The sequence below is a fragment of the Gallus gallus genome, chromosome Z (genome assembly GCF_016699485.2).
Source record: "Gallus gallus isolate bGalGal1 chromosome Z, bGalGal1.mat.broiler.GRCg7b, whole genome shotgun sequence".
In the NCBI taxonomy this organism is placed as follows: Eukaryota; Metazoa; Chordata; class Aves; order Galliformes; family Phasianidae; genus Gallus; species Gallus gallus.
In genome coordinates this window covers 19,862,657-19,884,535 of record NC_052572.1, presented here as the reverse complement: position 1 = coordinate 19,884,535, position 21,879 = coordinate 19,862,657, and positions in this window count along the sequence as shown.

The following is a 21,879-nucleotide window of genomic DNA, read 5'->3' as shown; positions in this document are numbered from 1 at the left end:
TGGAGAAGCCAAGTCGTGAACAGGTCTGTGCCTCTTAACACCACCACATCTCTGCTGCAGTCCTGGCCTGGTATTCCCTTGCTGTCCAGCCCCATCACCCTGGGACCAGCAGGGACACCAGTGAAGGCAGGCTGCCCACCGCAGGATGCTTTGTCCCAACTCTCCTCATATCTTGTTAAGATGGAGCAGACAGATTCCTCACTGCCCCGGGGAATGTGGTCCCTCCTGACCAACCCTTGTATAAATACAGTATAACGAAGCTGTTAATTTATTTTAGAATAATCAAACTTACAGTTTGTATTCTCATTACTGATAAATGTTATCTCCTGTAAAAACAAAGGTATTTCAGCAAATAAAATACCTGTAAAAATTGCACTTGCGAAAGTATATTTTTAAACTTCCACTGATGTTTATTTTTCAAGCCCTGAAGTTTAAGTCATGTGTTGAATAAATGCTTCTCAGACATTTTATCTACTCATTATTCACATCACAAAGGGTAGTGTGTTTTCTTCTTTTGAAATAACTATGGCCCACCCTTCAGATGATGATGACTGAGGACAAGGGGAGGGTAAAAACTGGAGAGGGGAAATTAATGTCACGTCACTGCTATTGAGGAGCATATATTGCTCTCTCTGTTTCAGCATTACGACACACTGAGTTCAAAGCAAAATGGATTCATAACAAAGTGCATTAGTGATGAACTGTTGCCATAATGTGTTACCACAAAGTATGGCAGGATTGGTATCACTTCAGCAACAGTCGTCTTAGAAAATAACCCAGTTCTAACAAGTACATGAACTTCATGTCTGTGAAGTGTTAAATGGCAGTTGTATGGAAGATGTTGTGACTAATGCAGAGCATTTGAGTAGCAGTAAATAAAGCAGCTCTTTTAATCCTTCTACTTTCTAGGTAAATAATTAGGAACACTACTACGCATAAGCAATGTTAAAAATGTCCGTGGCACCAGGAGGAAAGGTAGCCTTGCAACAGAGATATCTGGAAGAAGAGGTAGAAGAGGAACTGCAAAAAGAAGGCAAAGAGAAGGAGCTGTGCAGACCATCCAGCCATGTCCTCCACAAGGTGTACAGGGTCAATACTGGCAACTGCCCATATGTCCCCAGCCTAAGATGCTGCCTCGTGGCCATCTCTACCAAGTACTTTCCTAGGCAGAAAGGAATTATATCTCTGGAACACCAGCTCCTTCCTCTCAAGGAGCAGGAAGGACCTCCATGCCATGCAAACACCAGCCAGCTTTGGTCCAGATGCTGCTGGCAGCATTGCTGTGGCAGTGGAGGTCTTACTGTGGCTTGTAAGACTAACGCAGGAGATGAAGAGAATAGGAGTAATCTGAGTCAAGCTGCACCCACCCACAACTACATTTGCAATAACCAAGCTGGCTATTTTAAGACTAGCTCAGGCCTGTCTACGTGAACTGCAGAACAGAAATAGCCTACAGGCAGCTCTACTTTCAGGTGCTTATGTCAGTATTTTCCAGCTCATAATCATATTGTGGAGTAAGAACTAGGTCTGCCAGGTTGGCTAAGTGGTCCTCCACATCACTGTCCCCTTTCTTAGTATGTGTGTATAACACCTTGTCACTGCTTCCTAGTGAAGTCTAAAGAGAAGCACTTTGATGTGAAGGCCAAGCAGAGGTACAAGTTGCTATCAGTTTTATTTAAGAAAAGTAATTTCTGTCTATTGAATAGACAGGCAAAACAGCCTAGTATCTTACCATCGAGAAGCAAATGGTGTCAGCCTTTTTTTCTCGAGTCCCTCTCACAGAAGAGCACCGTCATGCTAAGCCCTCTCTGTGACAGTCTTAGCAGATATCTCAGTAAGGCTGGATGCAAAAGCAACACCAACACCAAAGACTGAGAAGAAAGTAAGAGCCAGGTAGGAGTAAGAGGGGAACAGGGAAGTAGAGGATGGGATTTGGTAAAAGTGAGAGCTGTCCTGGTGGGGGTGGTGAGGCTGTGCTGCTGTTTTGTGCTCTCTTACATGGATAATGGGGTGAAATGTGGCCTTCTGAAGACCATGGGTAGCAGGGTCAAGTTTCTGTAATACTGAGCTGATGCTGTTCAAAATGTCCATCAGTGGTCCATGCTGACACAGAAAAACCAGCCAAACAAATTTACAGATAACACCAAATGAGGAAGGGTGACTTATGCAGGGAATGGCTACTCTTCAGTCCAAAAGCACCGAGTTGCAGGCAGCTGATGATGTTAACCCAAAAGACACCAGAGATTCAATCCAGCAGCCAGCCTATGAGATTCAGCCAGGACAAGTGCAGTGTTTGGCCCCTAGGCAAGATGATCCAAAGCATGGCACAGCCAGAGGGTGGCAGGCAGGCTTACCTCCTTGCTGAAGAGGAGCTGGGGCTGGCTTTGAGCTGGTGACTGAGCCAGCAGCCGTGTCAGCATGGATAAGGCCATCAGCATGCAGAGTTGTGAGGACTTTGATCAAGGGACATTCTTTTTCCTTCTACTCAATACTGATGTGGTCACACATGGGACAGAGCCTGGCTAATAGGGGAATTTCGGACTATGTCCCCGGGGTACTCTGTATGATCAAGAAGAGTCTTGAGGATCTGGGGTTTAGTTATGTGAAAAGCAGACAGTGGGGTGATCTGATAAGTGCACATGAGTACCCAAAGGGGACTTCCCAAGGTGACAAGCTAAATTCTTCTCAGAAGTGACAGGTGGCACAGAAAGGGACAGTGGCTGCAGATTGCAATTTGGGAGGGTCAGGCTGGACATTAGAAAATGTCTTCATTAACTGAAGGGTGCAACACAGGAGCAGATTATCCAGGGAGGCTGGGGCATCACTTGCAGGTGTTTAGGACTGCTTAGGGACAAACATACTTGGTGAGTAAAAGGGCATGTAATACAGGTCTACTGACAGAAAAGCGTTCAGCTGTAGAAACCTATGGTTTTGCATGGATGCAGAGCCCCATGTCCCAGGAGTGTGCAGCAGGGCTGAGCTTGAGAAAAATCACTTGCACAGTGTAGTGGCACATTGAACAAGTTGTGAGACCTTTGCACCATGCATAAATGAATTAGCAAGTTCCCTGCATGTCTCCCATCATCCTGCTCATAGGAAAGAGTATAAGGGTACAAGGGGGTGAGAAGAAGAAGGCATCGCAAATGGGAGTTGGATTTGGCTGGAGATTTAATCCTTTTTAATGAGGCACTGAGTATATGTGCCTGAAGGATATGTTGGCTGTTGAGAAGTGCCCTATGGAGTGATCCTGTCTGGTGCCTCCCTGCACAGGTTTGGACAAGGTCTGCATGCTCCTCCCGTGCCATGCAGTGCTCACATCTCTGCCCAGGATGCCACAGGTCCCATGCAGGGCAGCACCTCACCTGAGACATTCTTTCAGAGTCCGAGAATTATCACTGGAAGAGGACTGAGTGACACAGGAAAGTCACCCACTCCTCACTTCCAGCATCTGGTTTTGAAGCTTGCAGCACAGTTTCAGACATAATAAGTAAACTTTGTCTGCCAGCTTATGTTTTTTGGGGATTTTGTTGTAGGCGTCGTTCACAGTCTGATACCAGGAAAGGATACTGCTCCCTTCAAGTCACATCTGACAGTAGGGGATGGATCAAGCAGTGCATCATACATGGGCAGGGAGCTAGCAGGGGAGCTCAGTTTCCGTTTGACATACATATCCATTCATTTGCTGTTGTTTTTGCTTTTTTTTTTTTTTTTTAATTTTTCTTATCTGGGAAGCAAATCTGCCATTACAGTGTATTCTCCCTGTCCTGAGGCCCACACCTACATCTCTTCTCAGCACTGTACGTTATAAAATCAATCTCTATTCAAGTAAGTGGGGGGTGGGGGGATATTTATTTTTTATTTTTTTATTAATGTATTTTGTTGTGATTTGTTACAGTTCTCAGTGTTCTATTATTTATTTATTGTGCCTATAGGGTGCCCTCTCACATGGCAATAGAAGATCCAAAGGAATTAAGAGACCTAAGCAAAACCAAGTTGCAACAAAACTGCAATACAGTGACAATACCATAATGTTTTTCTTCAAAGCTTTTACTAACCTAGTGAAACTGAGCTAAAAAAAAAACAAAAACAAAAAAATCATTCATTACAGAAAGCAAAAATTAGAACTGGATCTTAACATATCTCCAATGGTGTTGCACAGCTGAATTACTTGTTATGAAGTTCTTAAAATTATTAATTATAACTTTACATGGATACCTGAATAAAACAAATATGAGGGTTTCTTTTCATTTCTTTCCTCCCCACATCAATGATGATTCCCTTTCAAAATCCACTCAGAATCCTTCAGCTCAGAAAGGAAAATGATTGGTTTAGCTTGCAAAGCATAGCTGTTCATCAGACAGTGCTTCAGCGTAGTTCACTCAGAAGCAAAGTTCTCACCAGCCTCAGAAGGGTTGTGGTTCACCTTAAGCACAGGGGTTAATGCATCACTGCAATCTGGAAGCCTGAAAAACAGGAGTACTCAGCCTTGTCTGCACAGTGTGAGAGCCCTTTAGGAAAACCACAGTGTAACTTGTTGAGGCATGAGAGTTGTAGCGTACCCGTGCCCTCTCTGCCTGCACACCATGTCTGCACTGAGGCTGAGTACAGCTGTGGTAACACTGCTGCTGCCTGACGAGCCTCTTCCCTCCTTCTTGGGGCTGGGGCTGGAAAACACCCTGCTCCCAGGACCAGTGAATCAATCTGATGGTGTCACAGAGCGTGCTCTGATGGGAGATAGCGGAGGAGGATTTCCACCCGTGCTCAGATTGAGATTCAGAAACACCTTTGGCAGACTGGGACTGCTGGATGGTGAGGAGTGGAGCAAAGCCAGTGTATGTATATAAATGTATCTGTATAAAAGTGCTTTCCCTTCCAATTAGAAAGAAGTAGTGTGGAGGAGAAAGCTGTTCAAGCCTGTGAAATTCCTGCTGGTGTTTTTATTCCTGAAGACCATACAAATCCCATGCAACCTTCTCCGTGGTGTACTGCATTCATACAGAGAGGAGCTGGAGTTCTGGTAATCAGTAGCTTATTGACTGTTTTCCTCAAAAACCAAGCTTGGCAAAGCTTATTAAGGTGGAGCTCGTTCAAAGTCCTTCAAATTTGACTGCCTGACTTATGAACTTCAAGTAACCCATCATCTTTTTGTGAAGCTCCAAGCTTCGTTCCCCCTCAAGGTCATGTTAGAGACCTGTTCTTTCTTCTTTACTTCCACGTTCACTCCTAGCCCCCACAGGTGCATCCTTTTCCGTGTTGCTCATTGCTGTGACTCCAGCTGGTGCCACAGAGCAGTGTCCCAGTCACCAGGCCAGCATTCAGTGAGAGTGATAACTCAGCATTTACATTTTCATCCCACCGCCATGTTTCTGTCCATAGGCCTTTCCTTAAGAAATCTTTCCTAACATAGCTTTTGTCCTGGTTGTCGGTATTTGGTTTGCAGTGAGAGGGTGGGTGCTTGCTGAGACAGCAACAGAAGTAATTATGAGTGCTTCCCAGTCTGCTGCAAACTCCCAAGATGTAGTGCTGCTTCAGACACCAGGATAAGAAGGGAACAATTTATTTGGCTTTGTTTCTGCTTTCTGGAGATGATGAAATAGTAAGTGCCTAGACTGGGATTACAAAATCCAGCAGTGAGAGAGTGAGTGATCTCAGATCGTACTTGGAATGGGTGAAAAATCTAATTTTGTTGCCTTACAGGAATGACTGCCTGAAGCATACATAGAAGGAGTTTCCAAGAAAGCAATCTGCAGCTCATGTGTTTCTTTGTGTGGGGTATTCTTAACACGCTATATAATTGTCACTGAACCTTACAAGTAGGGGCTTGGTGTTCCCTCAAATAAAACAGAAACTTGTCAGCTATAATTGAATGTGGCTTATAGGCAAAGTAGGGAAATATGAGTAATGCTTGTAACTTACTGACTGATGTCAGACATCCAAAGCTGGTTCCAGCCAATGGCAGTACAGTTAGTTTTAACCAATCAAAATCATTTCAGCTCATGAAAGTCAGAGCTGAGTGTTTAGTGTGAAGAGCTTGAAGCCCAGCTCCCTTTAGAGGGAACTCTGACTGCATCCAGTCCAGCCAAATTCCTCATGAGGAAGGCGGAATCCATCCTCTGCCAGTGCACAGCATCACTGCCCTCTGCTCAACCACAGGTTATTAGAGCTGGGAGCACAAAGCATGCACTGAGGTGAGGGCTGGTGAGACACCCCAGCAGCTGCCAGCAGCACAGGACTCACTGTGGCACAGCAGGGCCCATGCTCCCTTCCCAGCCACAGGACTCGTTTTAGACCATGCAGGCCTTACCAGGAGACAACTCATCCTTTCCAGTACTCTGTCTTTTGTGATGCAAACACTAGATGGGAGAGCTTGTGAGCCTGCCCATGATCACTGCGGGCAACACCTGCATCTGTTTGCACCTTTCCACACAGCTGTGATGCTGGGGATGCTGGAGGGTACCTCACTGCATGGTTCTTTTAGCACCTGTTTAAATATCTGTTGCCCATGAATTTGCCCGTTCTCATGAGTAGCCAACACTGTCTGCTTCCATCATTTCTTGTAGCAACAAATCCCATATTTTCACTTTTTACTGTGTATATTTTTCTCCATCTATTTTAAACTGATCTCTGTATAGTTTCAGGTAGTGCTCCTTCATTCTTGTGTTATGAGATTCAGTGAATAACAACACTGAAGTCACCTTATTAGTGCCTGCACGGTTTTTAAATGGCATTACTTCTTTCCACAGCTGGAAAGTAAATGACCTAAAGCAATATTGGAGATTTCCATTCTATTTTGTTTCTTAGTGGAGCTGGAAGTCACAGATTCCACTGCTCTTTTAAGAGAGTAGCACATGTTTTAGACCAAGCTTTTATTGGGGGGTGATATTTTCATAAGTTAGCTGCCAAGCTTCTCAAAGGTAGTTTCTGCAATTAATGCCCGTGTCTAACAGATAGGAATGAGCTGCTTCCCCAGCTTGAGTGCTTGTGAAAAACTGCCAGATGTACACCTGGAAATTTTAGTGCCCAAATGCTTTTAAAACTTTGTAGGTCAGTCCTGAAAGCTACTCAGGGTTGCTTGAAGCTGCCTAAACACTTTTTTTTTTCAGTAATCAAATGCCTTGCTGTATTTGAGAGTGCATCATACAGAGAATATTTTTATTAGAGCTCCCCTGTCATTTAGCCCTGAAATGGGTGGTAAAACTTGTAGAAAAGTATAAAACATGTTGATTCTGATCTTCAGAAGTCTGGCCACAGATACGATGTCATCATCAAATAATCTATACCAACACATTCTAAAGAAGACAATCTGCCCCCAAAAACCTGTGTATCAGTTTCTCCCCTCAGAAATCAGGAATCCCACAGAAACCTGCCAATAAAGCAGGCTGACCCCAGAGGAACTACATACATATTAATAGGCCCAAGTTTATAAGGTGCTTGGAGACAAAAAGTGTCATGAGGACTCTGGGATCAGAGCCAAAGCCTGACTCCCTGCTGAAGCCAAAAGTATTTCTGTGTTGCTCTACCACAGGAGTAATCTTTATATTCTCTTAAATCTCTTGGTTGCCTGTGCTGCTTTATTTCATCTCAGTTGTTGGAAAACAACTTGCTCAAGGCCTTGAGTCAGCAATAAATTAACTTTTTAAAACAAAAAAACATGGCACACCCGGTAGATCAACTGACCTTTAGCCCCAGACATAAAACTGAGAAGTGCATTACTATTTGCTTTGTGAGGCAGCAGGCAGCTCTTTGCTCCTTTGCATCCTCCAGTGGTGCTGCTGGTGTTACTCTTGGCTAAGCTATTGCAGTGTGGCGACTCAGATTTAAAGTAACTTGTAGGCTTCTATTCCTGATGCATGTTAATAGGTTAAGCTCACTTCACAGTTGGTAATTTTATATTATTTCAAAGGATGATTACCTATTTATGTATTATTTATTACACAAATCTAGCATAATACATTATTTATAATAGTATTAACAGTATTTATTATTTATTACGCTACTGTATTAATATATATTGTTTCGAGCAAGATTTCTTCCAGTGTTGTTTGTTGATTCCAGTTATTGGATTTAATATTCTGCAGAGTAGACAGTACTGTCCTGTAGGCCGAGGCTGCTGAAATCTAATTATGCTGTCCAAGAAATGCCATTCACTTTTGCCTTAGTAATATTTTATAACTCAGGGATGAATTGTGGTTAACTCTGCCTGGATATAAATGGACAGAAAGTGGTGTGAGACATCTGCCATTCCCATCCACGTGGAGCATCCTGGCAGAGATCAGCTCCACACTCCCAACTTTCTTTTTTCTCTGCACGCACAGCTGGAAAGACCCTCAACTGCTTCAGGTCCTACCAACACCCAAAGATGGGGACAGGACTGTCCCTTTCCTTTGTCTCAGAGGGCAGCCAGAAATACAGCAAACATATTGCACAAGCACTAGTCAGCCCTAGAGACTGGCTGGTATCACAGTGTGGGTTAGGGAGGTGACTTCTTGAATCGACATTTCTGTGGCAATGAAAGCGCTAACTTAGAGGAGTTAGACCTTCACAAATAGGCACTAGCTGAAAGAAATGATTATTCTGAGGAACAGAACGACACCAAAAAATGCACTTCCGGTCCTCTGTGGCTTACCACCAGTCTTCTTTTCTTCTTATGGAGAAGCCGAATTGGAGATCTGCTCTTAGGTAGACCGGAAATAAAACAAGAATGATTGTGAAAGGCTGGAATGCATCTTGCAGCAGGAATAGGAACCCAGCCTGAGCCTAAGTTTTAAAACAGTGGTGGCTTTAACCACAGTCATATGCCTTCTAGTGTGCACTGTCAAGGTTTCCTTTAAAGCGCTGAGTGGAGACTCCTGTGCAGCATCCAGCTTGGAGTTTTCTTCAAGCCTCACCTTCTGTTTCCACCCAGCCACACTGTCAGGAAGCCTCTTCGTATATAAGGCCAAACCCTGGAGGCTGGTTTGCTTAGGTGTAGTGCTTATTCAAGAAGTGTTAGATCTGCTGGATGTCTCCCTCTTCCAGGTCCTCCAGCCCTATCTAGCTGTCCTGGCCCCTGCATCTCCAGGTTGCCATGCTTGACTTGGATCTTCTTCTATTACCTCTCATAGTGAGAAGCTCTGGAGTGCACTCTGAGACTCCTTCACTCAGCACTTGCTATTTATGTATGTCTCACCATTGGTAGGTCTTGAGGCCAAGTACAGGGAAGAGGTCAGGGAACCTTACCTTAATTAACTTTTAATAGAAGCACTGTTCCAGGTGGATTTCAGGTATCATCTGAGGATTTACAAACCTTTAGTGATTTAAGCTTGTTTGCTCTTTATTTTATCCATTACAATTACCAGCTCTCTTTATTCCTGTAGAGTTTATAATTTCTGTTTTGTCCTTGCTAGCTTCTCAGTCTTTTGGAGTTTGGTCCCCTATATTCTACACAGTGAACTTTCTGCACTCAGATTTCTACAGTGACAGTCTGTCTCCTTTCTTCTAATCTTCCCAGCTTGTCTGTCTGTTGGCTCTTTCTTGGTTTTGCTGTCTGCATATGTTGCACTAATATAGTTTCACTTTGCTTATGTTAGAAAAGCTGTTGTTCAACCTGGTTGATCTTCATACTTTCCTTGACTCGTAACTGTGATGGAAAAGCAGCTATTTATCTCAATTAAATTTTGATTGGTAATTAGCAGCTACCTGTCACTATTACTTGGTTTCCTCTGCTGTCCCCTTCAGCTATTTCCTATGCTATGTTTTTTCACCTGGTTTCCATAAGAAACATCTCACTATATTCAGCCAGCCCTGCCATATACGTAGTTGCTGTCAGGCAAGGGCAAATAGACAACTGTTTACTTTCAGGTAGCATTTGAACCTGAGGCTTCATCTCCACTGTAAAATCTCAGAATACGCTGGAAGGTACCTCCTTAAAATATATTCAGTAACTTCCAATTTCAGTATATGCTGTACCATAATATTTAAAGTATGTCCCACAGCATACAGCCAGGCTACAGACAGCTGAGCAAAACTATACAACAGATCTTCTATTGCAGAACTGGCAATGGCAGAGAGGATGCGTCACTATGGACCTGGCTGGGATGACTGCAGTATGACTAGAAGGCCCTTAGGAGACAGGAAGCTGTGTGAGCCCTTGTGATTTCTGAGTGGCAATGAAGCACAACAGGACGATCTCACAGTACCAAAGGGAAAAGAAATTGCAACCAATTAAAGATGGTATAATTTCCGTGAAAACACAGCCAGCCTCAGAGAAAAACAGTGCTGAAGGACTGTTCAGTGGTTTCTGATCACTGTGTTCAGAAAACTGCCCTTCATCACACAGCAAGTATATATGTAACACATTCAAATACCATTTGCTAGGCTTGGCATGTATGGTGAGTTTCTAAAAAGAAATAGATCAGATTTTGCTAGTGTGAATCAAGTCCCATCTACCTTCAGCCTTACAACAACACTAACAGTTTCTTTAAAATACTGTAGCTTAGCTGGTGGAGCATCCCTTTATATGGAGGCATTTGTTTCACTTCAGCACCTACTTCAGTTTAGGGCTATGGTTCTTCAAGTGCAGGGGAGTGCTAAAAAGCCATACTTAAAACTGCTCCATACAGGCTTACGGGAATGTTTCCTTGTTTTATCTTATATCTAACCTAAACTGGAGTGGAGAGATTGTGCAGGGATTTGTACCAGCCAGGGTAAGCCACTTCAGTGTGAACTATGAAAATGTCGTGTAAGTGAAGTCCAAGATGCATCCAGAAAGTGGTTGACATGCTAAGCTAGAGGCTTGTGTAGCACTGCTTGCTGTGAGTTGATACATACATGGCAGTAATGTAAAAAAGGTAGAGGCAAAGTTTAGTTCTTCAGGCAGATAGCAGATGCAGCAATGTCGATTGAGCTATTATAATAATCACGAGTGCTACACTAGATGCATACAAAGTATTTGATAAGAAAAAGCATCAAACATTCCATTTCTTAGCAAGGTTTCATAAGACATCAAGCCTTGCATGATCTGGGGGCATGTGTCCGTCTCCTTCTCAATAACTTTCACAACTAATTGTCTGCTTTCCATCCGTTTGCTGAGCAGCAGCAGAGATAGCGAGATGGTTGAAATAGGAGAAGAGATAATACTGAAAAGATAGGGGATCTGGCAGTTAGCAAGGGCAGAGAGAATTGGTGGCTCCTGAGAGCAGAGTGAAATAAATTGGGGCATTTGAACTGCAGAGGGGGTTTAGGAAAGAATGAAAAATGAGGATGATTCAATGAACCTTAAAAAAGGATCACCTTCAGACTGAATCATTGCCTCTTTGACTCTGACCTCTTTTGGTTTGGAGATGGTTATTGCTTGGGCAGATCAGGTGAAGGAATGTGAAGTCCCCATACGCACCCATTTTACTGAACTGCATCAACTTCTTAAGAAAAGATAACACTTCTCCCTTTGAAAATATTTGTATTCCATCTTTAGACCAAGCACATTACTAGTGTTGAATTATTGGCATCTTCTATTTCATATACCATACGTCACCTTATGCACTCAGTATGTTTTCAGATGCTGTCAGTAAATTGACCTGGGTTGAATTCAGTCTGTGATCTGAAGAGAGGAAGATCTGTCTCCTGCATGTACGGAATTAAATTATCTAAGAAAGTTTCAGATACAAATATTTGGTGGAACAGGCTTCTTGAATAGCTCTGTGCTATGGACAAGGAACCTTGACTCATAAGTCAAGCAGAGTAGGGCACGTGCAAAATTTGAGAGTTTTATTTCCTGATTTTTATATTGTTGGGTATTTCTTTAAAACTTTCTGTCTTTTATCTATTCAGTCACTTCACATCTTCCTTTGTGCTCCTGGAGAGACACAAATGCTCAAGCAGAGATGGTGCGGTTCTGAGAGGGAAGAATCAGGGACACAAGGAAGATACTGCTGTTTCCATTTCTTCTTTGATATTAAGGAGATTTTATCAAATGTATGGTACTCTTAAACAAAACATGTTGATTTTTATGCCTGAAACTGTGTTTATACGTTTTGTGATTCTGGACATAACATATAAATATTCATTGATGTCCATCAATGACTGTCATATTTGGTCCAGACTGCTTACAGATTGGCAACAAACTCCTGTCCCTAAGAATGTTGCCATCACCTTCAATGGAACTTCACCACAAAAAATGTGCTTATCAGAAATACAGTAAAAGCCCCAAGAATCCTGAAATACCATTATGTTTTTCAAATGCAGTCAGGTCTGGTTAATCACACCCTATTTGCAAACATCCAATTTTATCAGATATATATATATATATATATATATGTATGTCAAATCTTGTTCACATGTCCTATTAAACAGGTTTTTACTTGTATCTGTGGGATGCTCAGACAATGCCACTCAACCAAGAATGATTTAATCAGCTCTGACTGTTCTGATCTGACAAGGACCTTCACTTGGAGGCTGATTATTCTGCTGTCTATGGAATGTTCATGGCTCCTATAAGATACTTCGAGCTTCCTTTATAACTGCCTGAGATATCCACTACACTTAAAGGACCCACTGCCTGACAGATACAGAAGATTAGACTTTCTAAATGTTTTTAGAAGTAATAGATTAGAATCAAATTAAGATCTATATTCAAATAAGCTTTTCAAAACTCATGTAGAATGTTTGTTGTTTTTTCAAATATGGGAGAGATTTCCTCTCTCCAGGGGATAGCTGCTATGAGCTGTATGTGGGACACAGCTCTAAATATTCCTCTTCTGTAGTATGCTCACTCAGTGATCAAAGACATTTCTGGTTAACAAATATAAGGTTTGCACCTCTCTCTAATTCAAATCTGAAGAGTCACTTGAATGCCAGTGGTGCCAATCAGCATTTTTGTTGCTTCTGTTGCTTGCTCATGTATTTTACAACCCAGATGTGCCTGGCTTATGCGTGTTGTTTGAATATTATTTGAGTTTGCTTATGTAAATATGTTAATTAAGTAATGATGAAAATAATCACTCCAGAAGTGAATATGAAAATAATCACTCCAGAAGTGTTTGCAAATGTGGGGTACCACTTTTGCCTGGATTTTGCAACCAAATTGCAAGATCTGATCATTTCGTAATTGGTTGATATAGTATAATTATCATCTCACTTATTTTCCTGATTTCTTTTAAGCGCTGTTTCATTAACGTCTGCTGCAGTATCTGTGGTAGGACTGATCACTTTTGAGCGTAACTGGACCATTGTCTTTTGTTGGTAGGTTTTAACTATTGCACCAAGTGACGATTCTCTGAGCAGCATCTCCGTAGCTAGCTTGGACTAACTGCCGCATGGATTAGCTGGGTGATGTATACGTGGTGCCTCTGCAGAGATCTGTTGTGGGGAAGCAAGGATGTGGGCTAGGAGAGGAGGCTGTGCAGAGAAGTCGACCTTGCAGTGGTGGTGCTTGAGCAGCAGTTTTAGGCCAGAATGGCAGTGAAACATCTGCATCCATCAGAGCTTCAGAGCTGAGGTCAATCCCATCTAAGAACTGGGCAGGATCGCGTATTAGAAGATACATATGGCAGAAAATTCTCTAAGGAGTAGTCTGACACTTGCTATGAAGACCACCACAGTTAATCAGAAGATCTCTTCTACCTCCCATTTTGCAAATACATTCAGATGCTCTTCAATCACTAACACTTCTGTTTAAAAAATGAAGAAGTAGCTTAATCCTTCTTAGTGATTTTTTTCCCAGTAAGAACCAGGTTGTTGAAGATTCCACAGTAGCAGATTAACCTACCTGAGTACAAATAGCATCATCATATGCAGAATCTCTCTCACTGGTAAAAAATTATTTTTCTAACTCCTTTTACTTCAGAAAGTCTGAATTCAGCAACTTACTGTTTTGCCCAGAACTCACTATGTGAATTATAACTGACTAGGCTGTACCACTACAAACAGAAGGGGAAATGATTAAAAAAAAAAATTCCATGGTGTCTTGAAATACTTGTTTTAAATGAAAGTAGATCTGTTATTTATAGAAGTCGCTTGACAAAACAAACAATCTTCTACTGCTAAACTTTGTGTCATAGTTGATTTTTCCAATGTTTACACAGCTAAAATTACAGACTTTTGTGTTTCAGTGTTTTTCTTCCATTAAAAGACAATAGAATGAACTCCCATTAATTTGGTGGGAGCATGATTTGGCTCCTATTTTTCTCTTTTCTCACCTCTTTCAATTACACAGCAGGCAACATTATAGCTTCCCTACAAATGATGCTGTCTAAAAAATAGCACCTTGACTGAGGATGGAGAATGGTTTAAAAATTAATGGGGAGAGCTATTACTTTTCTGTATGTACTGTGTACAGCTCTAAAAATTATAGTTTCCATTATTTTAATACACCAAAGTCTTTTTAATAAAGGTGCTACTTTCCAATTTCTGTTATTGTTAATAATTTAACAATTGAAGAAGCATCTGTAAAAGTAATGTTCTTCATTGTGTCCATTTCTCTTCGGAGAAATGATTTTCAGATTTGTTTATTGATTTTTTGTTTGTTTGTTTTTTGGATTTTTTTGTTTATTTCCCAGGGATTTCTCTGATTGTTTTTGTTTTGTTGCTAACTTTGAAGGGTGAGAAAGGGAACACATTTTATGATTATACACATTTGTCATAGATGATTCTGTTTTACCAATTTATAGCAGGAAATACAGGAGCTCATCACTTTTGAGTTATACAGCAGATGAAAAGGAAGGATCAAATTATACATCTCAGAAATGCTCTCTCTGAGTTGCTTTCCTATTCCTGTGTCAACAGGAGATGCTGTAAGACAAGATAAAAAGATCCCATTAGCAAATGCTGTGTTGGAATGCTTCTGCATTGGGTGCTAAGGGGCATTTCAAATGGGATTATTTGGCCTCAGGATGGCCTTTTTTCCTGTATTACTGACATACGTCCAAGCAACTAACTATGGTTGATCTTCCACCTTGCTTTGGGGCTGTCTTCGGGTTGCTGTAGCACTCACCAGCTCCTGGCTTTGTCTGCATAAGGTTTTACGTAGCTGTTGTGTGTGAAATTACACTATTTCTGGGAAAATAACATAGTCTGCATCTCTTTCAGCTGAAGCTCTTTGGTTATGCTTATTCATTCTCTCACTCTGAGCTCCACAACCTCTTCTCTGCTGTGGGTTTCACCCACAGTTTTAATTCAGAAGCAGGCTGAACATGTGCAACTTCATCTGAAGTTAGATCGTTTTCCTTCCTTGATTCCTTGCTCATCTTCTTTCACTCTTCAGCTTGAACATGCCCCTCCACCTGTCCTTGTGTTTCTAACTTATGTCTCTCCATGCTGCATGACCGCTGACTACGCTGTGGATCATCCATCTGCACAGGCTATCTGATGAGGAACAGCCTTCTCCAGAAGCACCACTGCCAAGCTGTGGTTTGGACAGAGAATTCAGTAACAACCTTCACTGGAGGATGTGTTGTGCTCCTGTGGTTGCAATTGTGCCCAAAACTGTGGGAAAAAAAGGTGCTTGGATGGCAGTGATGAATACTGGTTTTGTGAGAGAGGCTACCTTGTCTCTGCTGCCCTGCGGCACGTAACACTCACCCTGCATTGCAACCATCCAGTTTCCCTCCTGCATAGCATAAGAAACCCACTCTGCCAGGGCAAAGCCAAAACACCATGGCAAAAAGCACTGTGTGCAGCATTGCCAACCAAGAGCATGTCTGTGCACCCAGCTACGTCAGCAATGAAACTACTGGCAATCTGGTCAGGCTATTACTGGGTGGTAAGAAACAGAAACTGCATAAGTACTGTGATAACTTTTGGAAAACAAAACAAGTTAGCTTCTGACAATGATAGTTCCTTTATATTCTGGATGGTAAAAGAAACCACATTAAAACTTGACTGAAAGAGATGAGAACAGTGCTTCAAAAGCCTGTTTTGAATGCAGGACACGTGATTGAAGGCTAATGTATATTATGTAGAATGACAGTTTTCATGTCATATAAGATAGAAAGATTCATTTTAAAATATTGAATCAATAAAGTTGTTATCAAAGGCTATTCTGGTATATATTGCAATTAAGTCAAGGAACTACATAAAAACTTCCTGAGTAAGTACAGCAAAAAATAATGAATATTTTACAAAACATTGGAAAAAATGTGTCTATTAAGTTATTGGGTCTTATTTTCCATTCAGCAGTGAAGGTTTGCATCAGTGGCATTGTGCTTCCATGATACAGAATTTACATGAGTTCTGCTGCTTTAGTAATGAATCTTAGATTGGAATAGAAAGAGAATTAGTAAAACCACAGAATCGTAATAAGGTAAAACCTTTTATTTCACTTGGGTCAGTGCCATATTAAAGTTAACTAGATTATTTCTGATCTAAATGATTGCTGTCGTTCTCCACATTGGACGACCTTCTGACTCAAACATTTCCATTCATAATCTCATACACATGCTTTAATTATTGGCTTCATAGCTCAGGAATAGTTGCTAATATGAAACTTTCATATAACATATTTAAAACTTCATCATATTTAAAAACTTTGAACAAATCCCTTCATGCACTGCAGAGAGTAAATACAATGACTAGGGAAATTTGTGACTATAAGAGTTTCTCAAATTTACTCTTAAATGGAATGTTCCAAAACATCGAAGTGACCAGGGAATGCACATTTCATTGACTCTAAAATGCTGAGCGTGCATTAGAAAATTCCATTTCTTGCCAAGATAGTTGTTAGGAGGCAGTGTAAAAGCTACCTAAAAGCTACATACGTGACCAAAGAAATGCAGCCCCATATTTCTCTATTCCGGTATCTGTAATTTAGCCATAAAATCACAGAAATTTCATTCTTGCAATAATGTATTTAGAGAAAATATGGAAAATAAGCATATTTCTTGTACAGAGAACTGAGTGATTTGAAAAATAATGGTAAGTTACTTGGCCTACAGGAAGAAAAGTTCATTTTATTAGCAAGCATTTTAGTTCTGACAAAATACTAATTTCCTCTCTGTTTCTAATTATATTTTTCTTCTATATTTAAAACTTGTGAGTTTAGTTGTTTTTTGTCTTTAACTTGCTAAAAGATACCTAGTAAAAACACAGTCACAGATAATTCAAATTAGCACCTTTTAAATCGTTTTAATTTTTTAATTTGAATAACATATTAAATAATATATACATGAATACCTATACATATTCATCTACTTCAACTTGCTGAACACAGGCTGGAGGTCAGAGATTACCAGCATGGATGTGGGGAATAATAATAAAGAGGTGGTTCCAAAGAATATGGAAGAAATTAGAGGCAAAATTGTGTCTCCAGTAGAACTTTTTTTCATGGAAAATATCCTCTCTGGGCAAGAACTCTTCCAGAATTACTTTAGGAAGAATGTTGTCAGGGGTATATTGATTTGCTGAGTAAACAGGCAAGGGGGGAATTCAGGTAAGGTGTAGGTCATCATCAATATGAAGATGTAAAGTATCCTTATGCATCTTCTAGACATCCTGCTTAAATTATGGTCTTTCCATGTATACATGGGATAAGAGAACTGAACACTTCCAGGTAAATATCCATTTCCTCAGCACAGTGCTGGAAAGACCAATCAAGAAAAGAGGAAGAAATGGAAAATCTGTTCTGCCAGCCCAGTCTCATCACCAGAACTGTAAGGAGAAACATTTCAGCCTAGATCCCAATGCCATGATATCTGAAACATTCAACTGTGTAACAAGATAAGTCTTTAAAATTGGTGCTTTTGGTAATACAGGAGTAAAAATACCTTTAGAACACCTGACAGAAAGTATTATGAAATGCACAGTGCTCCATTGCCTTATGTTATGTTTTGTTTTCTTTTCTTTTCTTTTGTTTCAAGCAAAACTCTCTGTTGATTCTGGTAAACAGACTGTTGTATACTGCAAGTGAATATTATGCATTTTAAAAATAGATTGCTGCATTCATGCACCAAACTCAAATCTCAGAGATCTCCCTTGTTATTTTTCAGGAGACAGCTGTTGCTCTTCCTGATGTCAGTCCTTAGAATATCTTACTCCTTTGGAGATGAACCTCACTGAGGTTAATCAGCTATTATGTCTTGTGCTTGGCTGGTCCATTAGCAGCTCCTTGAGGCATGAGTCTGCCCTGGACACTGGTAACTACACATCTGCATTTAACTATGCACTATCTTTATCCACTGGGTTCAATATCAGTTTGTACATTAACAACCTGACACAAACATCTTGGTAGAATCCATTCATTTTACTCATTACAGCCCTTTGATTGAAAACAGACGCGATGGTGCTCCACAGTACTGTGTCATAATAACATTGGCATGGTTGAGATACAGCAGAAGGGAAATGGCAGATCTGGAGTGAGGAGAGAAACAGCCTGGAGGCAACAGAGCTGTGCAGTTCATACAGTGACTTGAACCAGACTGCATTGGTAATGCAGACTTGCTCTCTCTTGCTCACCCTGCACTCTGGCTTCAGGGCAGACGATGAAGCTGAGAGGTGGTGTGCATTGGGAAGCTGGCTCAGGGACCCTGTACTGCCTGAGTGACAGATTGTGTCCATCTGTACATTAAGATGCTGAAAATACAGAGCTGCTGCTGCAAGAGTTCCCCATGTGAGGACTGTGGGAGAGCTTGTACTGAGATGGCCTTCTCACTGGGATTATCCTTGCAGCTCCCACTGTATCTCTACAGGAAAGTCAGAGCTGGCGCTCAGCCAAAAGCATCTAAGTGGAAATACAGGACCTCAGAGAGAATCCTCTGTCCTCTGTTTTTTAGAAATCAGTGAGAAAGACAGCAGCCAGCCCCTCTAAATCTTCTCCACGGGCCTGAGCACGGGCCTTCCTACTTCACCACAGGCACTGCAGCAAGTAAACCGTTGGCCTAAGTGATCTGAATGTTGTAAGAAGGTTCAACATCCATAAAATGATAACTGTGCTTGACAACAGTCAGCTACGCTTTGCCTTTCATCTCCTGTAGCGTAAGTCACTACCTTCACAGATAGCCAAATGTCACATCTCCTTCAAGTGGTCAATGCCTGTTACAGATTAGGGAAAACGTGAGAGGAAAACATGTTTAAGGCACCCTGTAATACAGTGAAATCTGTTTGGGGCCAAAAGCAGAATCTTTATGAGTTTCTCTTTCAAGGACTGTTGCTAATATTTCCAAAAGGCACCACTATCATTATTGAGCTAGGTTTTACATTCCTTTACCAGAGAGGAGAACACAGGTCTCTAAAGTAACATATCTAACTCAATTCCCTTTGCATGCCAAATCAAATTTCCCAGTTATGCTATCTGCAGTGCGAAATCTAATCCCTATACTGAAAATATAATCAAGGCACCCTGACATCCAACATTACACTCAGCTCCCTTGTAGCTGAATTAACTACAGGATGCAGCATATGCTTTGTGGGCCTCTAAGGACTGCTCTAGACAGCGCATAATCAACTATGTGCTCCTCTGTGTGGTGCCTACCACGTTTCTCAAGGCTCTAAGTCCAAACCATTACTCCCGTCAGATGAAGCAGAACTGCATGGATCTTAAGGCAGTGTTCATTTCCCCAGAGAGATCACTCCTAACACAGGGTAAAATATCTTCATGTGTGTACTTAGACTAAGAACTTCATTCAACAGGTGTTATTCTATAGTCTTTCCTTAAAGATGGCCTGCCACATCTGCTTGGCGTGCACTCACTGAATGCTCACTAAGTCCTCTGCAGTTCCTCAGGATGAAGGGTGTGATGCAGAGTGCCCTGCCAAGCCCTCCAGCAGGCACAGTTGATGTCTTTCACTGTACAGCTGGCTGGCAACCTTTGTTTCGAAGATGAAAGGAAAATACAACAGATGTAATTGTAGTCCAAAGTTTTTGTAAAGAGGAGAGTTAGCTTATTGAGTGATTTGCATCAGTCATCACACATGAAGCTGCATGTTTAGCAGAGCTCCCTTCTGACCACTGAAGGCAAGAGGCAGCAGCTTCTTTAGGGATGAGCACAATAAAGCACGAGGGAAGAGGCCTGAAGTTACACATCTCCTTCTCTTCAGGGACAGAGCAATCCAGGGCGTGCTAAATAGAGAGTGTCAGTTGGCAATAAATTTCCACACTTTCATGGATCTAAAATAAATCAGACTTTACATTGTGCCCGTTAATGTAACTTTAATGCAGTTTTTGTGCATTTATTCCCTTCAGGTCAAGTCCTTGTCATTAATATTATCCATTGGCAAACAAAGAGGATTTCTTAGAAGAGAACCTTGCCAGATGAGGAAAATGGCTTGCCATGGTTTTGCCAAGCTGTTCTGTTTGCATTTTTCAAGGACATACAGAAAAAAATCAGAAGTATATCTCTGCAAATTTAATTCTATAGACAGTGCCCCTTTTTGCAGTCTTGCAGTGTACTCGTTAGCTTCAATGACTGTAATTACAAATTGCAGGGAGTATGTGCAGGATTAATAGCTGCTAATTTTTATTGATGAGTTCTAAACTCTTATCCAGCTCACAGAACTGGCTTTTACTATGCTTTGTTTTGCCTGGTGTCAGGTTTTGTCTGAGTAATCTTGTTAATTTTATCATACATGTAGGTATTAATAACAGCTATATTGGCACAGACAAGATATAGGCAGCATTTCAGAGTTCTGTGTCTGAGTCTGAGTTGTCTGAGTCAGACAGAACACTGTATTGCAGTGTACAATACATGTACCTTGCACATACTCACAGCCTGGTCTCCTGGGAGCTGATTACAGGAGAAGATTAAAAAAAAATGCCTTCCACGCACGTGTTCAGAAGCAATGGATGGCACATGCAAGATCAAATCAGCATGCATCTGCTCAGAAAAATATCCCCCAATTAGAACGGTGGTTACAATAGAAAAACTTTGAAAATGCTATGCATGGCCACATACGTGTGTGTATATATATACGTATTTAGAGACATATATATGATTGTGTGGTTAAGAAAGACTTAGTTGTCACTGAAAAGTGAAGACACTTCTTCATTTTAGGCATCCAGCAACTGGAAATGGTATCTAACCTGTCCATATCAGGTCTTAGGGAGAACAGGATTCCACACTGAGACTCAGCACTACTAGCAGCATAATGGGAGTAAGCATTCATCATGGTCTGTGGGCAGGATGGGTGACAAAAGTAGGACAGGGCACCAGTGCTCTCAAGGCTGTTCATGCATCTTATGCACCAGCTACATAAAATAAGCAAACAGCAATAGGAGAGGAATAAGAATGTAACATATTCTTACTAGAGAGTGTATATTTCCTATGATTGTTCATCCTAGTGGCCCTCTCCCCCTGACCTTTGACCAAAATAAGCATACGGTAGGTAAGGTTCACATCTCAAAAATAAATGAATCCTCTAAGATAGGACTGGAAATTGTAATTGGGTCTTAGGAGAAAGAATGGCTCGGCTAGGATGGAAACAAAGAAGGAGAAACTCCCTTCTCTGGGTATTCTGTGAAGTAGAATCTAACTTTGCAAGTATGTAGAAAACAGCTTCACAGGTCAGAAGTTTGGAACATTTAGTGGGCGTTAGAATGGCCTGGGTTGAAAAGGACCACAATGATCATCGACTTTCAACACCCCTGCTGTGTGCAGGGTCGACATTGTCCCTGTAAGTTCAAAGGGCGGCACAACTGCAAGAATGCTCTGGAGACCAATATGGCTTCACTCACATCGGGATTAATATCAAAGTTAGATCCAACTAAAAAGGTCTGCTGAGACAGAGATGGGTTTCTGCAGATATAGAACTTCTCTAGGAAATTTTAAGGTTAAAAATGTGAAAAGATAGATAGATTAGTACAACAGTCACGGAGGTGAATCTGAGAGCATCTGCTGTTACCAGAAGGAAAGAAAATCTCTTTGTTCTGTAAACACATTATTATCATTCTTGCTTCCAAACCACCTCAGAAACACTA